At 46.3% G+C, this 27,517-nt stretch overlaps 1 protein-coding gene across 1 annotated transcript in view; it reads left to right on the forward strand.

Moving 5' to 3' along the window:
• Positions 1–7,428: 7,428 nt before the first annotated feature.
• Positions 7,429–27,517, forward strand: part of mms22l (MMS22-like, DNA repair protein) — a 214,926-nt gene continuing 194,837 nt past the window's right edge. The window contains exon 1 of the mRNA XM_038799546.1: positions 7,429–7,531. The gene's annotated coding sequence lies outside the window, so the exon portion shown is untranslated. The remainder of the gene's footprint in view (positions 7,532–27,517) is intronic.

The following is a 27,517-nucleotide window of genomic DNA, read 5'->3' on the forward strand; positions in this document are numbered from 1 at the left end:
ACTATTTATATGTTTATAGAAGATGTTTGGATTCACCTTTATATTAGCTGCCAGTATATTTTCATACTCACTCTTTGCTTCTTCAATTTCTTTTTCAATTCCCCTCCAAACCTATATTGAGCCTGGTTCTCAGTTGTATTATCCACCAGACATTCATCATAGTACACTTTTTATTCTTAGAATCATAGAGCTTTTACAGCAAGGAAAGAGGCCCTTCGACACACTGTGTCCATGTTGGCCATCATGCACCTATCTGCTCTGATCCCTATTTCCAAAACTTGCCCCATAGCCTTGCTATGGCATTTGAAGTGCTCATCTAAATACTTCTCAAATGTTGTGAGGGTTCTCACCACCCTTCTCAGGTAGTGCGTTCCAGATTCCCATCACTCTCTGGTGAAAAAGTTTATCCTCATATCTCCTGGCCATTACCTTAAATCTATGCCCCCTGGTTATTGACCCCTCCGCTAAGGGAAAAATTCCTTCCAATCTACCCTATATATGTCCCTCTTAATGTTATACACTTAAATCAGCACCCGTGTCAGCTTTCTCTGCTCCAAGGAAAACAATCCCTGCTTATCCAGTCTCTCTTGATAGCTGAAATGTTCCAGCCCAGGCAACATCCTGGTGAATCTCCTTTGCACCCTCTCTAGTGCAATTATTTCCTTCCTATAGTGACCAGAACTGCACACATTACTCCAGCTGCTGCCTAGCCAGCTTTTTATACAGTTCCAGCATAATCTGCCTGCTCCTATATTCTATGCCTCAGTAAATGAAGGCAAGCATCCCATATATCTTCTTAACCACATTATTTACCTGTCCTGCAGTCTTCAGGGAACTATGGGCATGCACATCGAGGTCCCTTTGATCCTCTGTAGTCCTGAGGGTGCTACCATTCATTGTACATTCCTTTGCCTTATCTTAAGTCATCTTAATCATCTTAATTGCTCCCTCTTTTATCAACCAGAAAGCTCTGGATGTGCTTGCTCTACCGTTCCCATTTGTGGGGATGCGACTGTGCACAAACTAATTGATTTTTTAAAGGCAGCCTATTGTTTTGCTGGAGTTTTTGCCTGCTATTTGGATCAGATCCATTCTTACTCCAATGAAGTTTTCTTTCCCCCAGTTATTTATTCTTACTCTTGATTATTTCTTGTCCCTATCCATAGCCAACCCAAACCTTGTGATAGATTGATCACTGTCCTCTAAATGTTCCCCTACTGAGACTCACTTGGCCCAACCCATTCCCAAGAACCAAGTCTAGCAGCATCTCCTCTCTTGTTGGACTGAAACATACAGCTGCAGAACATTTTACTGAATGCTTTATTCACCACTCTCTCAACCTGTCCTTCAATACCACCTTCAATAATTCTCTTGCCTTTTACACGACTACTATCCCGGTCTATATTTGGTTAATTAAGTTCTGCATTATGACTACAATTCTTAAACCACTCTGTAATTCCTTTGCAAATTTTTTCTTTACATCTTTCACACCAATTGGTGGCCTATAGACCACACCAAGAGATGCCAATTGCACCTTTTTGGTTCCTTAGCTGAATAAGTTCTGTCAGTGGCAGTGGAACATCCTCTTTCCATGACTTAATTCTTTATCAAAACTGCCACGTTATCCTATCTTCCCTGAACACCTTGTATCCAGGAATATTGAATGCCAGCCCTGCTCTTTTTTGAGCCTGGCCTCTGTTATAGCCACAAAATCATATTTCCACAAGGCTATCTGTTTCTGTTGTACCTGCTTCACAAAATGTAATTTTCCATATCCTCTTGCACCAAAATATATGAGCAATTTTCCCCTCCTGTAGCTATTTTCTATGATAGGAACAACTTCCTCCGAGTAATTTATCCAACTGGCCTACAAATCTCATAGGGATCCTGAGGTAATTGAACATGCCCAGGATAATACTCAGGCTTAAAAATCTCTGTTGCAACAGTGAGCCATAACATCGTAACAGAAATTGTGTGAAATATTTAAGACTTTTATGAAACATCTGGCAGTGACCTGATAGAGCTGTCCCCAGTGAGCATTCTTTCTAAATTCTGAACATCTGCCTGCATTAGACGGATTACCGTACCTTTCTAGTCTTGTACTGGCATCTGCTTCATGGATTCAAAGCCATTCTATAATGATCTGAAGAAGTGAATCTAATGCAAAATAAGAGGTGCAATGAAGGTAACCAAAACTTTGAAGTACGACACTGCATAACTTGAACAGAGACCAATTCATTTTTATTGGTCTCTTCAGCCACAAATCATTACATGTGAACATGCTTGCTCTACATTGCTTTTTTATTCCGTAAATCGTCCTCATAAATGGGTGCCCTTTATTGCTCTTGGAATGACCAAGATATGATGGGGTGAAATTCCCCAAGGATGCTGCAAAATTCACTGTGATTGCCATTTTCCAAAATGCTGACGTCTCTGCCTCTCTCTTCTGTATCATTTTCATAGGCACACTGTTAAACCTTGTCTCTTTCAGACAGCTCGATTCTCAGCTTTTTGCTCAGTTCCATCACCTTGTCCACTAACCAAGTCCACTTTCACAACTGCCCATCACTGCTTAAGACTTTAGCAGAGGTTAGGATCTCTAAGATATGTAAGATTGATGTACCCAATCCTCCCACTTCTCATTTTAATCTGCAATCTTGCAACCTTCCTTAAATCTCAACAATTTCTACTTCAGTGGTCGTTCTGTCTTTTCTTCTGTTTACTCATCAGGGGCGGAATTCTCTCATCCCCCGGCAGAGTGTTCACGTCGTCGTAAATGCTGTCGCGTTTTACGACGGCGTGAACGGGCTGACCCGACGACTAATTCTGGCCCGCAAAAGGGGCCAGTACGGGCACGGCGAGAAGCGCGAGGGGCGTGGCGCCATACCGGCATCATTCGCACAACACCCCGATGATGTGGTGCCACGTCGCATAAATTGTGCGCAAGCGGCACACATCGCCGAGACCGGCAAGATGGATGTCCCCCGCCGTGCCACACCGAGGTTCAAGGACCATGACCTCGAGACGCTGCTGGACGCGGTAGAGGAGAGGAGGGCGATCCTGTGCACTAGACGTGGCCACCGGCACCCTGCCAGCAGAGTCTGGAGGAATTGGCGTGAGGTGGGCAATGCCGGGGTGAGTACACCGAGACGTTCCCCTGGCACCACCCAACCCCTACCACCCACACATGTGACAGTAACACCCCCCCCAGGAGAGGTGCCAAACCACCCACTTGACACACATGGGCTGCACACACCCCTGAGAGCCGCCGTGGCCAGGTGCCATCATCCAGGCAATATCTGTGCAGGATGCTGTGTGCCGCCTAACTCTGATGCTTTGCTGCCCAACTCTGATGCTTTGCTGCCCCCCCCCCCCCCCCTCCCACACCACCCAAAGGAGAAGACCGCCCACAACCACAGGGAGCGTGTGAGAACAGGAAATGGTTCACCTGCACTGTACCACCTCACAGTACACGAGCAGAGGGCACTGGGCCTTGCTGGCGGAGCCGGGGACCGGGAGGTTGTCCCTTGCCATATCGGAGTCGCACCAGCAAGTGAGACTCCCCTGCCTGGCAACACCCCCTCACATACCCCCCCCCCCCCCCCCCCCCCACTAGACACTATATCCCCTCACCCCATTCCGCTGCCTGGCGACACCCCCTCAACCCCCCCCAACCCCCAGCGGTCACTACACCCCCTCACCCCAGTCCGCGTGTGTAATGATACAAGCTGTATTGTGTGTTCCAGGACCTGCAGCCGATCGTCCCGAACTGAGACACAGGAATCGGACCCACAGAGGACTGAGACCCAGGACAGTGATGAACAGAGGACCGACACCCAGGACAGCGACAGCCCCGAAATGGAGACGATGGACACTGACGCGCATGACAGTCAGGACAGTGACGCACAAAGGGCGTCCAGCCAGGACAGTGACACATAGATGATGGACAGACCGGACAATGCGCCTCAGGTGGGGGCGACAGAAAGAACACCGGCCCAGGGCTCGACACAGGAGCCCCCAGACTTTGGGTCCAATGACTGAGACTCAGCGTCACTGCACTCACCCATACCCCCCACCATCGCAGAGGCTCACACCTCGGTTGGGCATTTTAGTGATGAGGCTTCTGGGCCACAGATTGGTAGGCACCCCACAGCAATACCGGTGCAGCAGGTGGAGGTAGGAGCAGCCGAGGGGCTGGACGGTTTGAGGGCAGTTCAGCCCTAGCAACCAGCTGCCGCCCAGACGGTTCCCAGGTTCCTGGACTTTCCAGTCCCACCCATAGACTCGATGCAGTAAGAAACCAGGGACTTGACAACGGGATGATGGCCGGCTTCCAGCAACTGCAGGTGGAGGAGTCCATCTGCGTCCAGGAACAGGGACTGGTGCATGTCATGGCTGCCACCCAGGCCAACACTACACTGGTGGCGTCCGCGATGGAGGCAATGGGTGCAACGGTTTCAGCCATGGATCAGGTTATGTAAGGCATGGGGCTTCATGTGTACGCATCATCCGTGGCTCAGGACAGGGATGCCCTCTCACAGGCAGCCATGTGCCAGAGCCAGCCGGACATCTCAGCCGCACTCCGCAGTCTGGTTGAGTCTCAGCAGGCCATCGCTGAGAGCATCGACGGCCTCGCCCAGATGCTGGATGGCGTCTCACAAGCCCAGAGGGAGGTGGTACAGTCCCAGACAGGGATGGCCCTAAGCTCCAGTGCTGCTAACATTCAGACCCTGGCCGATACCACAGCGGTCCTCCAGAACTGGCAGCTCTAGGTTTTGGGGGTGTTCTCGGGGCTTGTCTCCGCCCACACCCCCGTCGCATAGAGAGGCCTCCCAGGCACCCCGAGGGAGGAGGACGTTCTGGGACCCGTCCCGGTGACTCCTGCAAGGAAGGTCATGGAAAACCAGCCATGTAGAAATGCACCAAAAACATTACAGTAACAGAAGTCGCTTCTGCCATTGAATCATTTGCCTGAGTTACCTGCTGCCTTTTTAACTCTCCTTGTGAGTCTTAACTGCATTCATATCAATGTGCGCATATGAAGATTAATAGCATGTCTGCTCTCAGTTTTCTGCTTTAAAGCAGAAGAAGGGCAGTGGTGGTGTAGTGGGATTGTCACTGCACTGGTGATCCAGAGACCCAGGGTAATACTCTGAGGACCGGCGTTTGAATCCCACCACAGCAGATGATGGAATTTGAATCCAGTATCTGGAATTAAAAGTCTAATTATGACCAGGAATCCATTGTTGTAACAAGCCCAGCTAGTTGACAAATGTCCTTCAGGAAAGGAAATCTGCAGTCGTCACCTGGCCTGGCCACCCAGTTGTATCAAACCGCTAAAAAGGAAAGAAACCGGACTGACGACCCGCATTGACCTCAGCACTGGAAATGACAAACCCAGTCTTGTCGACCCTGTAAAGTTAGCCAAAGTTAGGAGAGTTGGGAGAGCTGTCTCACAGACTAGCAACAGTTTGATATAGTGCAATGCAGAAGGAGGCCAATCAGCCCATCAAGTCTGCACCGACCCGCTCAAAAAACACTTTCCCTAGGCCCACAACTCACCCTATCCTCATAAGGGGCAATTTATCATGGCCAATCCACCTAACCTGCACTTCTTTGGACTGTGGGAGGAAAGCGGAGCACCCGGAGGAAACCCACGCAAACAAGGGGAGAACATACAAACTCCACACAGGCAGCGACCCAGTGTTCCTGGTGCTGTGAGGGAGCAGTGCTAACAAATGTGCCACCATGCTGCCCATCCATGGTTCTGTCCTGCCACTGGGACAAAAGAGGTGGCAGCACAGTGGTAAACAGTCAGGAGGTAATCCTCCACGTGAACACTGGACCCCATGAAGTTTCATGGCTTTAGGTCAAACATGTGTAAGAAAACCTCTTGCTGATTAATAATAATAATAATAATAATCTTTATTGTCACAAGTAGGCTTACATTAACACTGCAATTAAGTTCCTGTGAAAAGCCCCTAGTTGCCACATTCCGGCACCTGTTCGGGTACACCGAGGGAGAATTCAGAATGTCCAAATTACCTAACAGCACATCTTTCGGGACTTGTGGGAGGAAACCGGAGCACCCAGAGGAAACCCAAGCAGACATAGGGAGACATTTGGGCAGCATGGTAGCATTGTGGATAGCACAATTGCTTCACAGCTCCAGGGTCCCTGGTTCGATTCCGGCTTGGGTTACTGTCTGTGCGGAGTCTGCACATCCTCCCCGTGTGTGCGTGGGTTTCCTCCGGGTGCTCCGGTTTCCTCCCACAGTCCAAAGATGTGCAGGTGAGGTGGATTGGCCATGATAAATTGCCCTTAGTGTCCAAAATTGCCCTTAGTGTTGGGTGGGGTTACTGGGTTATGGGGATAGGGTGGAGGTGTTGACCTTGGGTAGGGTGCTCTTTCCAAGAGCCAGTGCAGACGCGATGGGCCGAATGGCCTCATTCTCCACTGTAAATTCTATTTTAAAATTTTTTTAAAAAGAACGTTCAACTTCGCACAGACAGTGACCCAAGCCGGGAATCGTACCTGGGACCCTGGAGTTGTGAAGCAACAGTGTTACCCACTGGGCTACCGTGCTGCCCAAGCATTACCACATAATGTCCACCATCAGCTGATGAATCAGCACTCCTCAATGTTGAAAACCACTTGGAAGATGCAGTGAGTCTTTCCCTTTTACAGGTTTTCTGACTTTCCCAAGGTTCAGACTGCAATTAATGGCATCCACGTTGCTTTCAGACCACTCCATCAATTATCTTAATAAGTTGGGTTTCCACTTCTTCAGCGCAGATTCTACAGTATGTAATCATGTGCAAAGGATCACGCTGAAATGGTCACATAATGCATTCATCCTTTAAAATTAAACCTGGACCTGTTAAGGCTGAAACTTAATTCAGTGGATGGCTTCTGTTATAACCCCAATGGAGGTCCCAGGATCAGGACCATACCTATGACCTCCCCAGAATATGAACTTCCCCTTTGAGGGGGCCAGCGTTTCCCCTTAACAGGGAGAGACAGGTATAAAAACCCCAATCTAGGTGCAGGTTAGGGAGGGAGACCCTTAGGGGAATGGAAGAGTTTGGGATATGTATTGTAATAAACCTTGTTTGTTACTTTATACTTGTTTTAATGTCACAAATTTAGAGCACCCAATTATTTTTTTCCAATTAAGGGGCAATTTACCTACCGTGCATATGTTTGGGTTGTGGGGGTGAGCGCACGCAGACACGGGGAGAATGCGCAAACTCCTCATGGACAGTGACCCAGGGCTGGGATCGAACCCAGGTCCTCAGCGCCGTGAGGCAGCAGTGCTAACAACTGCGCCACTCTGCCGCCCCCACGTTACTTTATACTTATCATCTATGCGTTCTGCTTACCACAGATTCAACACTGGCGACGAGAAATGAGGGGATCTGCAATCGACACTGGTTACTGTGCACCCGGTCCATCTCATCTGGGCCTCGGGAGGATCCACGACGAACCGCCAAAATGCCGCATGTTGGAAAGCTGGTACATTTTAACACAGGTACAGATGATTGGGGGCAATACGTAGAACATATGCAATACTTTTTGAATGAATGCGATTACCGACAATGAGAGACAAACTTTGGTACTGCTAATGGCTTGTGGAGGGCCTACCTACAGTGTGATAAAGAGCCTGACTCACACAAACCTCCCCTGGTCGTTTGCCTAGTGGGTAGCATTTCAACCCGAGACCACCGCTCATTGTGCGCCATTTCCATTTCCACATAGTTGCTCAGGCCCAGGTCAAGTAGGTGAGTGACTTCCTGGTCCCTCTCCAAAAACTGGCTGAGACTTGTGAATTCTGAGCAACATTAAATGAGATACTCCGAGACTACTTAATGTTTGGACTCCACGATATGGTCACACAACATAAATTACTAGCTGAGACCCACCAGAACCTACGATGCACGGTGGAGAGAGCCATCTCCAGAGAAGGTGCCAAACAAGGGGTCCAGGGACGCAAAGCAAAGCAAACTCCAGTCACATTTGGCGAAATCTGAGGAAGCCAGCCCCAGCAGTAGGACACATAGAGAGGAACACGGGGCACCGCAATAGAGGCCGGACATTCTCCCCTGACCGTAAGGAACAGGAATACGACCACTAACCATCTATGCGGGGTTTTCTTTTTAGTTTTAGTCGTGCTTCTTGAAATGATCAACAAAGGCCAACATGATTGTACCTTGGTCAGATTGTGTCTGATGAATGATTATCTTTTGCCAAATGAAACTGCAGCAAGTAATGAGGCAACATTGACCATAGCAGGCCTGGTTCTCTGAGATATCAGTGCCTCTGACTGTAAGCTCATTGGCACAAAATTTGTACTTTTCGCTCTGAAAGCAGAAGTGAAAGGATATTCACCTTGCGGAAATATTCAAAGTAAAATGACATGCAGCTCAATGAAATGCACTAAATCAGAATTAAATTAGAGTGTTTAAAATGCTCATGAATCTTGCATAGTGAGTTTAGCTCAGTTGGCCAGACAGCTGGTTAGTGATGCAGAGCAAGGCCAGCAGCACAGATTCAATTGCTGTACTGAATTAGTTAATTCATGAAGGCCCTGCCTTCTCAACCTTGCCCCTTGTCTGAGGTGTTATGATCCTCGGTTTAAATCACCGCCAGTCAGCTCTTCCCCTCAAAGGAGAAAGCAGCCTGCGGCCAACTGGGACTATGGCGACTTTATCTTTCAAATACCAGTCCAAAGATGTGCAGGTTAGGTGGATTGGATATACTAAATTGTCCCTAGATGGGGTTTCGGGGATCGGGTGGGGGGATTGGGCCGAGGTAGGGGACTCTTTCAGAGGGTCGGTGCTGACCCGATGGGCCAAATGGCCTCCTTCTGCACAGTAGGAATTGTATGATTCTATGAATAATTTGTTTACTAAGCTGGGTGGTATCTTGTGCAGTTGGGCAGGAATGGCTTTCACAATATTTGTGGTGCCCACTTCAATACTTGATGATGGCTCCACTGATTATACAGAAGTTGATGAGTATTCTTCTTTAACAAAGCTGAAAGCAGAAAAGAAAGGAGGCCTTGGTCATGATCCGCTATTCCTAAGTCTGAAACTGATTCAAATTTCATACACTTTGATCTGCTCAGACACCAATAGCTTATCCATTTCTCCTCAAGGAACATTTCTCGTTCATAGAGGTCAGGCCTCTCAACCACTTCCTTTAGTTCATTCCAACATGACCCAAAATGTCTTTTTAGTAAGGACACGGGGACTTCACACCGAGGAAGATCAAAGAATCACAGGAAAGATAATCATTTTCATTCCATAAGTCCCATGCGGGATTTGACAGTCTTTTCCTTATTTCTCACTTCAGACTATGCAAGCTGCTCTATCTGTGCAGATATTTCAATGAGACACTTGTTTTTAGTCACTGGTTGCCTGCTCCAAACAATGCTTCTTTGGCCATTTTGACCTCTGTCATAAGACATTTGAAAGATAAAGTGATATTTTCTTCTGCTGGAAGGTTTGGGGCACTGCTGCTGGACCTGCTGCCTGATTCTGCCACTTTCTGTCTGCATCGCATACTGGAAGCCCCAGCCTCAAGGTTGCCCATGTGGCTAATTTTGTTACATTTAAGTGTAACTTTGACCTCATTTAAATGTCACATGCAATTGATGAGTGCATTAAAGCCCAGAAACAAAGTGTGATGAATAAGTTTATGAATTCAAAGGCCACATGCAAACAAAGCAGAAAGATGCACCATGGTGCACTGTGCATTATCAATGAATAAAATGAATTTTACTTTATTTTAAACCCTTCAGTGGACACTTCCATGCTGTATGCAGTCAGAAATATCACCAAAACAACCTCAATCTGTAATTTAAAAAAATAATGTCAACAAAGTATGGTTAAAAAAAATTACCTTCACTGCCAATCTCTTTTTTACCTTTCTCCCAAAAGACATTATTGTAGGTCCGAAAAAAAATGAACTCAGGGTAAAAATTAGATGGTAATCTGCATTGAATATACCAGGATGCTGCAATAACATTGTTTTCCAGCAACAGGTATGGGACTCGAGGGAGAATGTGTCAGATTTTGGTGCTTTAGAACTGAATTTAATTGAGGAACTATCGCTAATGTAATTAGTGTTGATAAATGTATTGGCATGTTCAAGATATAAATTGAACTTCCATATTCAGATTCCAAAGGCTTTCAAATAAAAAAGGATCCAGCGGAATTCCTCACCAACAGGCAGCATGGTAGCACAGTGGTTAGCACAGTTGTTTCACAGCTCCAGGGTCCCAGGTTCGATTCCCAGCTTGCGTCACTGTCTGTGCGGTGTCTGCACGTTCTGCCCGTGTCTGCGTGGGTTTCCTCCGGGTGCTCCGGTTTCCTCCCACAGACCAAAATGTGCAGGTTAGGTGAATTGGCCATGATACATTGCCCTTAGTGTACAGAAAGGTTGGGTGGGGTTACTGGGTTACGGGGATAGGATGGAGGTGTGGGCTTCAGTGGGGTGCTCTGTCCAAAAATAACAGGGCCAGTGCAAACTCGATGGGCCGAATGACCTCCTTCTGCACTGCAAATTCTGTGAAAATAGACCGCAATCTGTCAGGATAGGCAACAGCACCTCCTCCACAATAGACGTCAACACCGGGACCCCGCAAGGATGTGTGCCCAGTCCTCTACTGTACTCCCTATATACACATGACTGTGTGGCAATATTTAGCTCTAACTCAATCTATAAGTTTGTGGATGATACTCGTGTGGTAGGTTGTATCTCAAACAACGCTGAATCAGACTGCAGGAGGGAGATAAATCACTTGGTTGCATGTTGTACCGAAAACAACCTCTCTCTAAATGTCGGAAAGGCCAAGGAACTGATCATCGACTTCAGGTAGCATAGCACGGCACACACTCCCGTCTGCATCAATGGCTCCGAAGTGGAGATGGTCGATAGCGTTAGGTTCCTGGGGGTCGCCATCATCAACAGTCTGTCCTGGTCCATTCACATTGATGCAACAGTCAAGAAAGCCCAACAACCTCGCTACTTCCTACAGAAGCTAAAGAAATTTGACATGTCTGCAGTGACTTTCACAAACCTCTACAGATGTGCGATAGAGAGCATCCTATCCAGCTGCATCACAGCCTGGTCTGGCAACTGCTCGGTCCAAGATCATAAGAAACTGCAGAGTGTGGTAAACTCAGCCCAACGCATCACACCAGCTTGCCACCCCCACATTGATTCTGTATACGCCTCCCGCTGCCCCAGGAAGGCAGACAGCATTATCAGAGACCCCTCCCTCCCAGGCATTGCCTTCTTCCAGACCCTTCCATCAGGCAGAAGATATAGTCTGAAGACCCGGACATCCAGACATAGAAACACCTTCTTCCCCACAGCTACAAGACTCCTCAACGACTCCCCCTTGGACTGATCTGTTCCCTGTAAGAACACTTTCATGACACCCTATGCTGCTCTTGCTCATGTATTTGCTTTGTTTGGCCCCTTGTTCCGCACTGTAACCAATCACTGTTTGTCAATGTACCATTTGTCAATGTTCTCTGTTGATTATTCCTTTTGTCTACTATCTATGTACTGTGTACGTTCCCTCGGTACATGTGACAACAAATCAAATCAAATCAAACATTTTGCACAAAACAAGAAAACATTGCAGAAGTTTTCAGATAGGTTGATGGTGCGTGGGGAGAGTGGGTGGGGAGGGCACTTTGGGGGGTGCGGAGTGGGTGGAGAGAGTGGGGCACCACCATCAGGAGAATGGAGCAGTGGCGTACACTTGTCCAAGACAAATTTAAAAACCCTTGGCAGAAACAATATGACAGCTGTGGCTCTTTGTTCCGCGATGCGGGCCGACCACAATCCCATGCCCTAGCCCCCAGACATGGGGTCCTGGCACCACGCCCCACATCTCCCCCCCCCCCCCCCCCCCCCCACACGACAGGCCCTGCCATGCACACCCGGCCGCGACAGGGTGGGGGCCTTGCTCACCGGACCGCACACCCTGCACCCCGGAAACCCGAACAGAACGTCGCCATATCCCGGCATGGATATGTGCCCGGGGCAGAGGCCCTACCCCTGGTTGTTCAGAGATTGGCTGCTGCGCCAGTGGTGCTGCCTCCTGCACTGTTTAAGCACAGTGTCCATGCATCAATGTGTGATTGGGATGCTAGGCAATGATTCCCACATGCTACATTGCCCACCCACCTGCGGGGATCCACTTGGAATCTGTGAAGTGCTCACTTAACTATGATTGCCAATTCCCTATTAGTTATGGTCTCTGTGGTCAGTGGGAGTTATGGGTGGTCGGTGGGGCAGACAGGCATGGACTAGGGTTGCCGGCCCGGAAAGAGTACACACGATCCAAGGGTTGGCTTGGAGGACCTGCGTGCGGTTGCCCCCCCCCCCCCTCCCCCCCAGCAGAACACCCACTCCTGGGCTCCAAACCCCACCCCCCATGTCACACCATCACAGCTGAGGGTGGACCCCACCGGTTGGGCTGCCCCCTCCACACCCCTCTGAGCACAGGGGTGCCCCCGAGCTCGTTGTCTGTGAGCGAAGATGGTTACTCATCTCCTAGGGTCCCTGCAGCAGCCCTTCCACCGGGTCCACGTTTTTCAAAAGGAATTCTAATCGGCGCCAGTGTGAGCGCTTGCTGGGGAAGCCGCTGGATCACGGGAGGCTGTTGAATATGGGGTGGCTCCCGTTAATTGTATGGAAATAGGACTTAAGTGATGATTATTGATTTCTCGCCTTACTATGGCGGGATCCTGATTTTGCCGACGGGAGCGGGCCGGTTGCATCGCAAACGGGTTGGGGCCCGGAGCAGTTCTTGTTTTTAGGCTCTCCCGCTATTCACCGGCCTCATTGTGCACTTGCTCAAGTGCAACGTGACCACTGAATTGGGCCCTTGTTGGAACCAACAATTCTACGGACACGTGCTTGTAGGATTAGAATAGCGGTTTTAATACACTCACAACAGAGCCAGCCTATTAGCCATTGAACTTTCGGTGAACTGGCCGGCTGACCATGTGGCACTGATCTTTATACAGCAGCTCCCGGGGGAGGAGTCCTGGGCAGAGCCAAGGAAGAAGTCCCGTACAACTCGAGCATTCCCAGAGCGACTCCCCTGGTGGTCAGGTAGTGCAACTGCACTTACAATATAGACACATGTATATACAGATTATAATCCGGTGTGAATCACATTCACCACAGCCCTGTATAATCTTCTGACCCTTGCCACTTGCAAAAATATCCAATGCCCTGGATTAGTGCCAAATATGCTTCTATCCAGAACTGACATAGGCTGATTATGGAATGCATCTGCATGGAATTTCTGACACTCTATGTCCGATGTATTGCGTAAAGTATGTGTCCCCATCTTAAATTTGTAGGCTCCATTTTGGCTGATTTTCTCCTGTTGGGCTTTCCATGAGTGAATTCATCTCATTTCAGTCCAATTTAATTCATCTCATGTTGTTAGTCAGAATCGCAATACTTTGTGGTGTGCGACCTGTATTTTGTGTGAATATGACCTTGCCCTCTTTTCCCCACTGTAATAACTTGCTGTTGAATTAATCAGGTATTTAAGGAAGTGTCTGATCCCTCAGATGTCCTGTTCCAAATCTATTCTGTACTGTTTTTCTTGTATATATGCTGGCAAGAACTCTTGTTCTGTCTGTCCCCCACTTTGCACCACGGTTTCTGTTACTTGTTCCATTTGTAGTTAAAAAATCGGGGGGGGGGGGGGGGGGGGGGGGGGGGGGGGGGGGGGGGGGGGGGGGGGGGGGGTCGGGAAATGAACAAAAATGTTCAAAAAACAAGATTAGCAAACTAGGGAATGCACAAGGGCTAATGGAACACATCCCATTTGTTTTATTTGTAACACTTTATAGTAAATTAGGTTAGGCATCCGAACAGGCATTCTTGTTTTCATCATCTGATTTACTGGTATGGTTAGCATTTTGTAACTACAACACTGTTCAGGGAATTTTCTGGCAGACCATGTTCATGAAACAAACAGCTCTCTGGGCTGGGCTCATATTCTTACTGCTTCCTCACTGTGATAAGTTCAGTAGAATTGCTAATATTTGGTATGCATTATTTTTGATTTAGGAAGTATTGTGGAAATAAAGAACTTGATTTTAAGTTGCTGTCCCAAAGTGCTACATAGCTTTATGTCCACACCGAGTATAATAAAGAATATTGATTTATTTACCATTACGGTAAGTACACTTCCCGATAGATCCTGACCGGTCTCTCGCTTGTCAGTGCCTTGCCGGCTGACTTTTTATACAATGCGAAATGCAGTTCCCCTGTCCATCAGCGGGGGAGCCTGTACTCCACGAGAACCGGGGGAAGATAATCATTCCCAACCATAAGTCCCGTAGGGGATATTACAATAGCCAATTAATTGATTTTTTAAGGTAGCTCGCAACCATTGTTATGTAGTCAGGACGACAGCCAATCTGTCCATAGCAGGATCCCACAAGTAACAAATGAAATGAGCGACTAGTTGATCTACTCCCCGCTGGGTCACTGTCTGTGTGGAGTCTGGACGTTCTCTCCATGTCTGCATGGGTTTCCTTCGGGTGCTCCGGTTTCCTCCCACAGTCCAAAGACGTGCAGGCTGGGTGGATTGGCCATGATAAATTGCCCTTTGTGACCAAAAAGGTTAGGAGAGGTTATTGGGTTATGGGGGTAGGGTGGAAGTGAGGGCTTAAGTGGGTCAGTGCAGACTCGATGGGCTGAATGGCCTCCTTCTGCACTGTATGTTCTATGTTCTATGTTTTTGATGGTATTTGTTGTGGGAATATCAGAATGTCATATTCTCTTTCAAATAGCTCATAAAGAGTAGATATTGACTGTGCAGTGGTGTAAAACAGGTGGCAGCAAAGCAGATTGCTTTCAATTCACCAACATCAATCTTCAATTATTGTACATTGTCAAAATCTACCCCATGTTCTATTACACTTACCTGGGCAGGCCTTGATTTATCATTTCATGCAACATGTACTCGAAGCCCTACAGTATCATATTAGCTTACATTACATGCCCAGGTCCTGCAATGCACCTTGAAACTCATTTGTTTGGAATCTGTTTGGGTGGTGTTAAGAAAAACACAAGGGGCGGAAACATTGGAGGGAATTGTTTATAGGTCACCAAGCCACAGTGATAGAGTAAAAGCAAATTATTGCAGTCCTGGAATTTGAAACAAACGCAGAAAATGCTGCAAAACCTCAGCAGGTCTGGCAGTATCTGTGGAGAGAACGGGGCTAGCATTTCGAGTCTGTCTGACTCTTTGTCAGAGTGTGGTAGTGGTAATGGGCACATGGCATTAAGCAGGAGATCAGAGAAGCATTTAGCAAAGGTGATAACAGTAATCATGGATGACTTCAATCTGCATGTATATTGGGTAAACCTAATGAGCAGTAATGCTGTGGAGGACGGGTTCCTGGAGTGTGTTAGGAACAGTTTTCTAGAGCATTATGTTGAGGAACGAACTGGCTATTCTAGATCATAGAATTATCATATAATCATAGAATTTACAGTGCTGAAGGAGACCATTTGGCCCATCGAGTCTGCACCGGCCCTTGGAAAGAGCACCCTACTTAAGCCCACGTCTCCACCCTATCCCCGTAACCAAGTAACCTCACATAATCTTTTGGACTCTAAGGGGCCAATTCACCTAACTTGCACACCTTTGGTCTGTGGGAGGAAACCGGAGCACCAAGAGGAAACCCACACAGACATGGGAAGAAAGTGCAAACTCCACACAGTCACCCGAGGCCAAAATTGAACCCAGAACCCTGGGGCTGTGAAACAGCAGTGCTAACCACCGTGCCGCCCAGATGTAATATTATGTAATGAAAAAGGGCTAATTAATAATCTTGCTGTAAAAAAAACTTTGAAGGGATGAGTGGCCATAATATGATAGAATTTTACATGGGGCAGGATTTTCCCAGGAGCCTGCCGCATGTTTTTTGGCGGCGGAGGTGGCCCGCCAGCAGGATCTGCCAGTCCCGTCGTCGTCAATGGAATTTCCCATTGATGGCAACCCTCATCACCGGGAAATCATGCACCAGCGTGGGACCAGAATTTCCCACTGGCGTAAACAGCCAGTAAATCCCGTCCATTATGTTTGAAAGTGTGGCAGTTCAATCTGAAACCTGGTTGTTAAATTTGAACAAAGGAAATTATGAAGGTATGAGGAACGAATTGGCTGTGCTGGATCAGGAAAATACGTTAGCAGGTGTGACGGTAAATAGGCAATGGATACACTTTAAATAATTACAGCATTTTACAGCAGCTATACAACCCAACAGCAAAGTCAGTCAACCATGGCTAACAAAGGAAGTTACGGATTGTTTAAGATTAAAAGAAAAGGCCCCAAAATTTGCCAGAAATAGCAGTAAATCTGAGGATTGGGAGGGTTTTAGAATACAGTAAAGGAAGGCCAAGAAACCGATAAAGAAAGGAAGAATAGATTATGATTGTAAACTAGCAAAAAACATAAAAATGGACCGAGAAAGTTTCTATAGGTCAGTAAAAAGGAAAAGGCTGGCTATGACCAATGTGGGTCCACTACAGCCAATCAGGACAATATTCATGGGGAATTGGGATATCGCAGAGAAGGGGAATGATTACTTTGTGTCTGTTTTCACGAAGGAATTCACAGGAAATCTCTCAGAGTTAGAGATCCAAGGGAATGGGGGAGTGAGGAATTGAAGGAAATTAGTTAGAAGATTGTATTGAAGAAATTAATGGTACCGAATGATGATAAATCCCTCGCACCTGATGGTCTACATCGCAGAGTGTTGAAAGAGGTAGCAAAAGAGATAGTGCATGCATTGATTATCACCTTCCGAAGTTCTGTATTTCCTGTAATATGGTTCCTGCACATTGGAAGGCAGCAAATGTCATTCCACTAATTAAGAAGGGAGGGAGAGAGAAAATGGGGGATTACAGAACTATTAGCCTATTAGTCGTAGGGAAAATGGTAGCATCTATTATAAAGGATGTGATAAATGGACATTTGGATAACACCAATCTGATTGAGCATAGTCAGCGTGGATGAACTTGTTGGAGTTTTTTGAGGATTAATAAAGGGGAGTTGGTGGAAGTAGTCTATTTGAATTTTCAGAAGACTTTTGATAAAGTCCACACAGGAAGTTGGTTAGCAATGTTAAAGTGCATAACATAGGAGATATACTGGCTTGGATTAAGAATTGGTTAACAGGCAGATAAAGATTGGAATAAACAGGCCAATCTCGCATTGGTAGGCTGCTACTTGTGAGGTACAAGGAAAAAGGTGAGGTTATCAACTTTGGTAGGAGGAACAGATATGAAGAATATTTTTTAAATGGAAAGAGATTAGAGAGTGTTGATGTATGCAGGGACCTGGGTGTCCTCGTCAATAAGTCAGTACAAGTGCAGCAGGGAATTAGGAAGGTTAATGGCATTTAGTCTTTATCACAAGAGGATTTGAGTAGAGGAGTAATGAGCTCTTGCTACAATTGGATGGAACCTTGTTAGGACTACAGCTATTGAGCTCTGTGCAGATTTGGTTCCTTTACCTTAGGAAATATATTTTTGCCATACAGGGAATGCATTGAGGATTCACTAGAATTGTTCCCAGGATGGTGGGACTATCCTATGAAGAGTCATTAGGGAAACTGGATCTGCATTCTCCAGAGTTCTGAACAATGAGAGGTAATCTCATTAAGACCTACAAAATATGTCAAGGCATAGACAGGGTAGATGCAGATAGGATGTTGCCTCTGGTTGGAGAGTCTAGAACTAGGGGACACTATTTAAAAATAAGGGGGAAGCCACTTTGGACTGAGACAAGGAGAATTTTTTTTAACTCAGTGGGTTGTGAAATGGTGGAGTAGGTTCAACAGGCTGAATGACCTACTCTGGATCCTATGTTCATACTTTCATAAGTATGTTCTGGATCCTATGTTCATAGGGCAGCACGGTAGCACAAGTGGATAGCACTGTGGCTTCACAGCGCCAGGGTCCCAGGTTCGATTCCCGGCTTGGGTCACTGTCTGTGCGGAGTCTGCACGTTCTCCCCGTGTCTGCGTGGGTTTCTTCTGGGTGCTCCGGTTTCCTCCCACAATCCAAAGACGTGCAAGTTAGGTGGATTGGCCATGATAAATTGCCCTTAGTGACCAAAAAGGTTAGGAGGGGTTATTGAGTTGCGGCTATAGGGTGGAAATGAGGGCTGAAGTGGGTTGGTGCAGACGCGATGGGCCGAATGGCCTCCTTCTGCACTGTCTGTTCTATGTTCTATGTTCATAACTGAGAATTCTACCAACAAAACCAAGCTGATATGGTTCTTAATCTAAGATGCGATCACCTAACTGACGATGTAATATATTTATATATATATATATATGTACATATAGGACGGCACGGTAGCACAGTGGTTAGCACTGTTGCTCCACAGCACCAGGGTCCCAGATTTGATTCCCGGCTTTGTCACTATCTGTGCGGAGTCTGCACATTCTTCCTGTGTCTGCGTGGGTTTCCTCCGGGTGCTCCGGTTTCCTCCAACAAGTCCCGAAAGACATGCTGCTAGGTAATTTGGACATTCTGAATTCTCCCTCTGTGGTGGTATGAATGTGAGCACTGCCATTGGTGCAGAGCATGGGTTTCCCATTGGCTCTGACTGGTCATGTGCCTCTCGTCCGATTGGCTGGGACTAGTCATGTGACTGCTCACCAATTGGTCGAGAGGCAAGTAGACCCCACCTCCGAGGTGGGGTATAAGTACCCAGAGTTCCCGGCGGTCGGCCTTTCTCTGTAGTCGACCACCGGGCTAACAACTAACTGATTAAAACCACAGTTTGGATCTTAATCGTAATCTTAATTGATGGTACATCATGATCTTAATTGATGGTACATCACCCTCTGTGTACCCGAACAGGCACCGGAATGTGGCGACTATGTGGCGGAATGTGGTAACTTCATTGCAGTGTTAATGTAAGCCTACTTGTGACAATAAAGATAATTATTATATATTATATTATATGTACATATTCTGTAACTTGGTATCAGCTTTTCAAGATAGTCAACAGACATTACAGCTTTAACTTATTGCTGAGTTTTTTCTATGGGTTTGTACGCCATGCAAAATGTTAAAATTTAACGGATGCGCTTATTCTAATGAGATTCCTGTAAAAGGATCAAGAATAAAAGTGATTTTGTAAAAGAAGCAAATGTGATGTTGGAAAAAATACTTTTACACACAGCAAATGGTTTGGGCCACTTCTTGCAGGTAACAATGTCATTGACAGGCTGAGGGCTGGAGCTGTTAGATGAGGGAGAAAGCTGCCAGAACAAAGCCTGGACTTGTGATTTGCATTGTAGCAGGAACCTAGGGCAGCTTGAAGCCCCTGAAAGCAGGAGAGGAGACAGGAAGGGAACTGGAAACCTAGTCAAGCTGACTGGAAGTACCCTGAATCTTAGAAGACTCATGAGAGTCTTGATCAGCCATGATCTCATTGAATGGCAGAGCAGGCTCGAGGGGCCAGATGGCTACTCCTGCTCCTAGTTCTTATGCTCTTATGAGAGGGAGAGAACAAGATGACAGCCAAGAGCTGGGCCACAGAACAAGCCTACACAAACCCTGGTGAGTATTTAAATTGTGCTTAAAATGGACATTACACAGGAGAGGCCTCTTGTTCTCCTGTTGCCATAGCAGTCAACTAAGTAAATATAAATATGTTGACCGGAATTCTCCCATCTGGGCCTAAGTCCCATCGTGGGAGGGAAAGTGAGGAGTTTCCTGTTGCGGAGGCTGGCAGGAAACATGCCAAATCTTCCGCCATCGACTTCATTAATTATCCAACTGTGTGTATTGTGCCATATTCCATGGCGAGGAAGGCCTGATGGTGCTTAGTCTGCCTTGCTATCCGGGCACCATGTTGAAAAGGTGACACACGATTAAAGAAAGAAGGTAGACCTCCTGAGAACGAAGATGGATCTCCAGGAACATTCTGAGGCTGGAAGACGGATCCCCCTTTCAGGATGCAGAATCTGGACAGTCCACCTGCAGATGCTCCTCCAACCCACAGTTGTGGTGTTCCGGGGTCCAGGGTTGCAGGTGGCCTGGATCCCAAACTCTGGAGGCAGCCCCCCCCCCCCCCCCCTACCATCCTCAAAATGCATGAAAGCGTGGCAGGTAAAGCCAGCGAGGCAGATAACGGGCTGCCCTCTGCTTTTCCCACACTTTGTGCCATGTCAATGACTGAAAACCATTGAAGGTTAAGTGTTAAAGAGTTAAAGATTGGAGATGGATCTGCCACTGAAGGAGCTTTTCTGACAATGAATTGATTTGCCCTTCTGTAGTCAATAATGAGGTGCCATTAGCTTTTTTTACAGGCCATACAGGGCTTTTTGATGAGCTGTGAATGTGCACTAAAATACCCTTTTCTTCAAGTTGTTTTATTACAGGTAGAATGCCTTGAATTGAAGTTTTGTTAATGGGGTATTGTTTGGTACAAGGTGCAGCGGATCCCATGAAAGTCACTGGTTCCATTTTTGAAAGGCCACAATCATTTTTGTCTTTTGCCCAAATTGGGTGATTCTGTATTTCATCTTTTTTGATGTGTCTAATGGACCAGGTGATTTTTTTCCATTATCGAAATTAAGTGAAAAATTTAGTTGAGATAAGATGCCGATACCTAGAAGTGCTTGTGTTACCGGACCTATACAAATTGATGCCATCAGTTGATGTGGTCCAAATTCTAAAAGCAGTGGCTCAGTTTTTCACAGGGTTAAAGAATCTCCTCCTGCAGCAAAAGTGTTAATTGTTCCTGCAGCGAGGGGAAATAAAGCAGCATAGTTTTGAGTAACACAGGTAAGTTCAGCTCCAGTGTCAAAAAGAAAATCGATATGAATACCTCCCACTCTTAGTGAAATGTATAGTCCACCCTTTTTCTGTTCTAAAAGTGCATGTAGAGAAATATGGAAAGAATCATCAAGAGTGGGGTTCAGTAGTTCTTTGAATGATCAAACATAGAACGCCTTTGAGCTGGAGTGCAGCTGTTTAACATTTTGTTCATGCCATTGTCGTCACCGTGTGCGTCCCTACGTGGGTACGGCTCGTCCACAGGGCCGGCTCAAGGTACCAGCAACTCGGGCAGTCGCCCGGGGCGCCATGTGCTAGGGGGTGCCATCAAGGAGTGCGGGTCCCGCGCATGCGCAGTTGGGCCGGTGCCAACCAGCGCATGCGCGGTGGCCGCCCTCCCTCAGGCCGCCCCGCACAAACATGGCGGATGGATCCAGGCTCGCCGGTGGTCACTCCAGCCCCCCCCCCCTCGGGCCCCCTCCGCCCCCCCCCGCCCCCCCCCCCCCCCCCCCCCCCCCCCCCCCCCCCCCCCCCCCCCCCAGGCCACGAGGTGGATACGTATCATTGCATATTTCATTGTCATCTCTTAACTCGAGCCGTTGTTTATACTAACATTTTCCTAATTTACCGCAGGAAGGACATTGTGGTATTTTCTTACGTGATTTTAATGGAGCAAGGGTGCATGCTTGCCCCGATGCTTGTGGAGAGGTTGTAGTTACTGCTGATATCCCTGTAAGGGCTGCAGCAGCTGCCTCTGGAGCAGCGGGTAACGCAGGCTGAATTTGAGCAGCCACAGTGTTATAGTTTGTCTGGTTATGCATACCGCGATCCATCTGAATGCATCGTCAACTATTTCGCAATATGTACCAGCTGTGGCCTAAGTTGGTAAAACGAGATTCAAAGCATTAGAAATTTCAGGTTTAATAGCGGCTATAAAAGCCGTCTTAATTGGACCGAAAGTGCTTGTGCCCCAAGTGTCAGTCTCCTCTTGGAGTTGCATTCCTGAATGTTCTAACCAGACATGTAAAAATCTATCTTCGAAATCCTTTATATCTTCAGTATGTTTTTGAATGCAAGATGTGATTTTAGACCAATCGGTTTTTGGAGGGCAAAATTTTAATGGCCAATTTTTGACTGCTAGCCAACCATCTTCTAAATTTTGCAAATCATCTCCAAGGGTAAGTTCAACCTCTTCTCCGAGACTTGCACTGTCACGACAGCCTACCAAAATAGACAGAATTTGTTCTCCATCAAATGGGTGAAGATGATAAATGGATTGCAATCTGTGAAGTTGTTCCCATGTGGTCAAACCACCCCTTTTTGCGTGGTGAAGATCTTTAGACCATCTGTCAATTTTTTCAGGGTCAGCGACCTCATGTACCCAATGATGGCCAAATATAGTTTAAGTAAAAGTCGAACTGTCTTCATCTACTTCTTTGCTTCCAATTTTAACCCGTTTGCGTTTTAAAGGGGCGAATCAAATTACTTTAATATTTTGCATTCTAGGAAAGTTTGTTTCATCACTTTCTTCATCTGAGTCAACTGGCTAATGAAATTTAGGTTTTGATTTAGTATTGGCATTTGCTCGTGGCTTTGGAACTGAAGCTGATTGTGAACTGAGGTTGCTTATTGAATTGGAGCTGCTTGAGGAACTGTAATTGAATTTGGAGGTGAAACTGGAGTTGGAACTGTGTTACTTAGAGTAACAGTTTGAGAAAAACACAATTGCGCCCACACATTCCTGCTGGTCAGAACCAGTGCATTGTGGAAAGAAATAAAACTTGGCACAGATGAACTACACGTGTAAATTAAGAATGCATTTCCAATGCTGATCTGAAAGTCGTTCATTCCAGTTCTCGCCCTTCCTTGTGGACATAGGTACATATGTAAAGATAATCACTACGCTTTGAAATAATTCAATGTATGTGACGCTCTTTGAGATGCTCTGGTATAGTCTTTTTGATTTTTTGGGTTCTTCCCCATTCTCATACAATTTCAGTCATAGTTGTTTCATTCCTAGATGTAACTGAGCAGTAGGGACATAAAAATTACCCCCATGTATCCCGCTAGGTAAAAATATACATAAACAGTTCCTTTAATTAACAACTCAAGCAGGTTTTCTTTCCCACAAATGTAATTACCTAGATGGTTATCCTTTACTAAGCCTAAGAGCTATTGAATACATTAATATAATGATCTACATTACAGCATGCTATTGTACATCTGATTAGAATTCTGTTATATAGTTGCAAGAGCGTGCAACATTATAGAATTTACCAGGAACATTTAACAGAATTGTTAATTGCCGCATATATTGTAATAACATTACAAATTACAACGTGTAACAGGTTGTTCCATGCATAGCAATTACTTGCACCATGGACAGCAATTACAGTAAATTAATTTAAACAACTTGCGTTTGCATAGCACCTTAACATAAGAAATCAGCCCCGGGCACTTTGCAGGGTTGCGACCAGCTAAAAATGGAAACCATGCCAAAGGAATAAATGTTCAGAACAGTAATTAAAAACTTGGCCAAAAAGATCAATTCTGGGGAATGTCATGCAAGAGTTAAAGAGGTGAGACAGGCACAATGGGTCAACATGTTCGCCTTTAGTTAGGGAATGTTAATTTGAATCTAGACCAAAAGCTTATGCGATGCAGTTCTCTACTCTGCACTGCTGGCTATCATGGTCTTGTATGAAGTTAGATTAGATTATTTTAATCACAGCGTCTAAAATGTATGAACGCCCAGCACAAACTGCCCCATCCAATTAGAGAGTTTCCAATGTGGAAAATTGAAAATTTCACACTATTCTTCTGAGAGTGGATTTTCTGGTCATTGTTGGAGTCAAGTTGAAGGAGCTTAACTATATTATAACTGGGAGTTCTGAGATAGAGTTATCAAATCAGCACTTCCCACAACTCACCTTCAAATATGGGAGTGCATGACAAGAATCTCAGATTGAAAGTTAACATTTCCTACCGTTTTCCATCTCTCAGCTTTAATGAATGAAAACGGAACTAGAACTCCATGCCAAAGTTCCCAATAAGCTCTCCCATTTAGACAAATGGCAGGATGGCAGACATTTAAAATTTATCCTCAAGAGAAAAGCTAAAAAATACACTGCGTGTTTGTTAGCATCTGACTTATTGCATTTATATAAGAACTTTAATCATGCAGGGGTAGTGGTTTATAGGACTGGAGTAAATGACATAGAACATAGAACGATACAGCGCAGTACAGGCCCTTCGGCCCTCGATGTTGCACCGACATGGAAAAAACTAAAGGCCATCTAACCTACACTATGCCCTTATCATCCATATGCTTATCCAATAAATTTTTAAATGCCCTCAATGTTGGCGAGTTCACTACTGTTGCAGGTAGGGCATTCCACGGCCTCACCACTCTTTGCGTAAAAAACCCACCTCTGACCTCTGTCCTATATCTATTACCCCTCAATTTAAGGCTATGTCCCCTCGTGCTAGCCACCTCCATCCGCGGGAGAAGGCTCTCGCTGTCCACCCTATCTAACCCTCTGATCATTTTGTATGCCTCTATTAAGTCACCTCTTAACCTTCTTCTCTCTAACGAAAACAACCTCAAGTCCATCAGCCTTTCCTCATAAGATTTTCCCTCCATACCAGGCAACATCCTGGTAAATCTTTAACCTGGAGTTTTTAAGACCTCTTACAATTTTTTAATGACATAGTTAAGGAGACCCAAGGCTGTGAATTGGTTGAAAAACAATAAAGAGAATTTTGAATTTGTGGAATTGGAGTACTGGGAACCGAAGTAGGTCAATGAGTAGAAGGGTTTGAGCGGGTAACAGAGTTCTGGGTGAGCTGATGTTTGAATTGATTGGCTGGAGATGACAAAGGCATAGATGAGGGATTCAGTAGCAGGTGGTAGAAGGACAGGTGGCCAACGTTACAGAAATAATATTGGCAATGGAAATGATGTGGTGTCAGTAACTCAGTTCCTTTTGTAAATGTTTCGGACTTGGAAATTTCATGGTGTATTTGATGTACTGCTGCCCAATCTTTTAATGATGTGGCGATGCCAGCGTTGGACTGGGGTGGGCACAATAAGAAGTCTTACAGCACCAGTTTAAAGTCCAACAGGTTTGTTTCGAATCACTAGTTTTGGAGCACAGCTCCTTCCTCAGGTAAGGAAGGAGCAGCGCTCCAAAAGCTAGTGATTCAAAACAAACCTGTTGGACTTTAACCTGGAGTTTTTAAGACCTCTTACAATTTTTTAATGCCATCTTACCTGCATGGGACCTAGCTATGTGTATTTTTTGTAGGACATGTTGAACATTTCTTGTTACAATCCTACTTGGGCCACATCCCTAAACTCTTTTTCTGCTATATTGATGATTGTATCAGTGCTCTGTCCTGCTCTCATGCTGATTCACTCCTTTGTCATCCCAACACCCTGTGCCCTTCTCATATGAAAATGCAGGAGATGTAACACCTGCCCTCTTACCTCCTCTTGTTACCGTCCTCGGCCCAAAACACTCCTTTCACATGAAACAGCAGTTTATGTAAACACCTTTTCATCAAGTCTGCTGTATTCACTGATCACAATGTGTTCTCATTGTGACTGCATTGTGGAATACCTTCATTCAGTCTACAATCATGACCCGGGCTTCTGGCGGCCTGTGGTGTTAATTCTCCATCTTGCTCTCACCGTGACATCTCTGTCTTTGGTCTGTGACACCATTCCGGTAAGGCTCAACGCGCGATTGAGGAACAGTTCGTCAGATTTCAATTGGGCACTTTACACACTTCTGGACTCGACATTAATTTCCACAATTTCAGACTATAATCATTTTGTGTCCCCTTTCTTTGCTATTTTGGTTTTTCTCTTATTTTTGCTTTCAGTCAGCAACACAACTGCTCTCAGAATATCTTTTGTTTTTCTGCTTCTTTCTCTTGCTCTATCACCATTCCACTATTTTCATTTTCATTTCATTTTCATTTCACTAACATTCCTGTATTTCACCCCATCACAGAACTTCCTTTTGTCAATAGTCCCCACCTACCCCTTTCTCAAAATTAATGCACTTTGAAATTTTCCCATGCAGTTCTGATGAAAGGTCTCAGACCTGAAACTTTAACTCAGTTTTTCTCTCCACAGATGTTGGCTGATTGCTGGGTATTTCCAGTATTTGATATTTTTATTTCAGATTTCTAGCATCTACAGTATTCTTCTTTGAAAGTGAATTGTGTTTCAGTTTCTTTCCCTTTCGCTCATAAGGGTGCATATTTACACTTTATGAATCTTTATGAATTGATTGGCTGGAGGTGACAAAGGCATAGATGAGGGATTCAGTAGCAGGTGGTAGAGGTAAGGACAGAGGTGGCCAACGTTACAGAAATAGTATTGGCAATGGAAATGATGTGGGGCGCGATTCTCCGCACCCCATGCCGGGCGGGAGAATCGCGGGAGGGCCGGGCGAACCACGCCACGCCGCCCTGGCACCCCCCGTGATTCTCCCCCCCCCCCCTCCCCCAAAATGGCGTGTCGCGTTTTTCGACAGGCCGCTCGGAGAATCATCGCTCGCCGATTCTCCGGCCCAGATAGGCTGAGCAGCCTGCCGAACCCGACCGGTTCACGGCGGCGCCAACCACACCTGGTCGCTGCCGGCGTGAACAGCGCGCGACATCTGTGTGTGGGGCCTGTGGGGGGCGGAGGGAGGGTCGAGCATCACGGGCATGCTCAGGAGATATCTGGCCCGCGATCAGTGCCCACCGATCGTCAGGCCGGCGTCTCTAAAAGACGCACTTTTTTCCCTCCGCCGCTCCGCAAGATCAAGCCGCCATGTCTTGCGGGGCAGCAGAGGGGAAGACGGCAACCGTGCATGCGCTTTGACGCAAGCGTCAAGGCCCGGCGCCCGAGATTCACGCGCCACCGCTCCTAGCCCCCCGGAGGGGGGGAGAATAGGGGGCGAGGAGCGGCCTCCGACGCCGGAGTGAAACACTCCGGGTTTCAGTCCGGCGTCGGCCGTTTGTCTCCCAATGGGAGAATTCCGGCCGTGGTGTCAGTAACTCATTCCTTTTTGTAAATGTTTAGGACGTGGAAATTTCACAGTGAAATTGATGTACTGCTGCCCAATCTTTTAATGATTTGGAGATGCCAGCGTTGGACTGGAGTGGGCACAGTAAGAAGTCTTACAACACTAGGTTGAAGTCCAACAGGTTTGTTGCAAATCCCTAGCTTTCGGAACACAGCTTCTTCCTCAGATAAGTTTTATGTGTTCCAACTATTCTCCAGCACTTTAACTAAATTTACACATTTAAATCGGTATGTATTTTTGGTCACATTTTCATCAGTAACACAGGACAATGTACAATGAGGAACAATGGGTTTCTAAGTTAACGATTATTATTTTTTAAAAAGATTTTTATTGGGACTTCTGATGGCGAGGATGCGCTGAGCGGTCACAGGAAAGGTGGCTCTCCTCTTGGAAACTTGGAATTGGGCACTTTTAGCCAATCAAAAACACTCCCATTTCTCCGAAACCATCACAGATGCGGAGATATGCCCTCAAATCCATAAAGGGGTCGAAAGGACAATCAGATCAGTAAGAGCCAGGAGAGAAAGGTCGAGACGATGGACACACGGAGTGAGGTGGAACAGGACATGGTGGACCAG

This window comes from Scyliorhinus canicula, chromosome 6 (assembly GCF_902713615.1).
Source record: "Scyliorhinus canicula chromosome 6, sScyCan1.1, whole genome shotgun sequence".
NCBI lineage: Eukaryota > Metazoa > Chordata > Chondrichthyes > Carcharhiniformes > Scyliorhinidae > Scyliorhinus > Scyliorhinus canicula.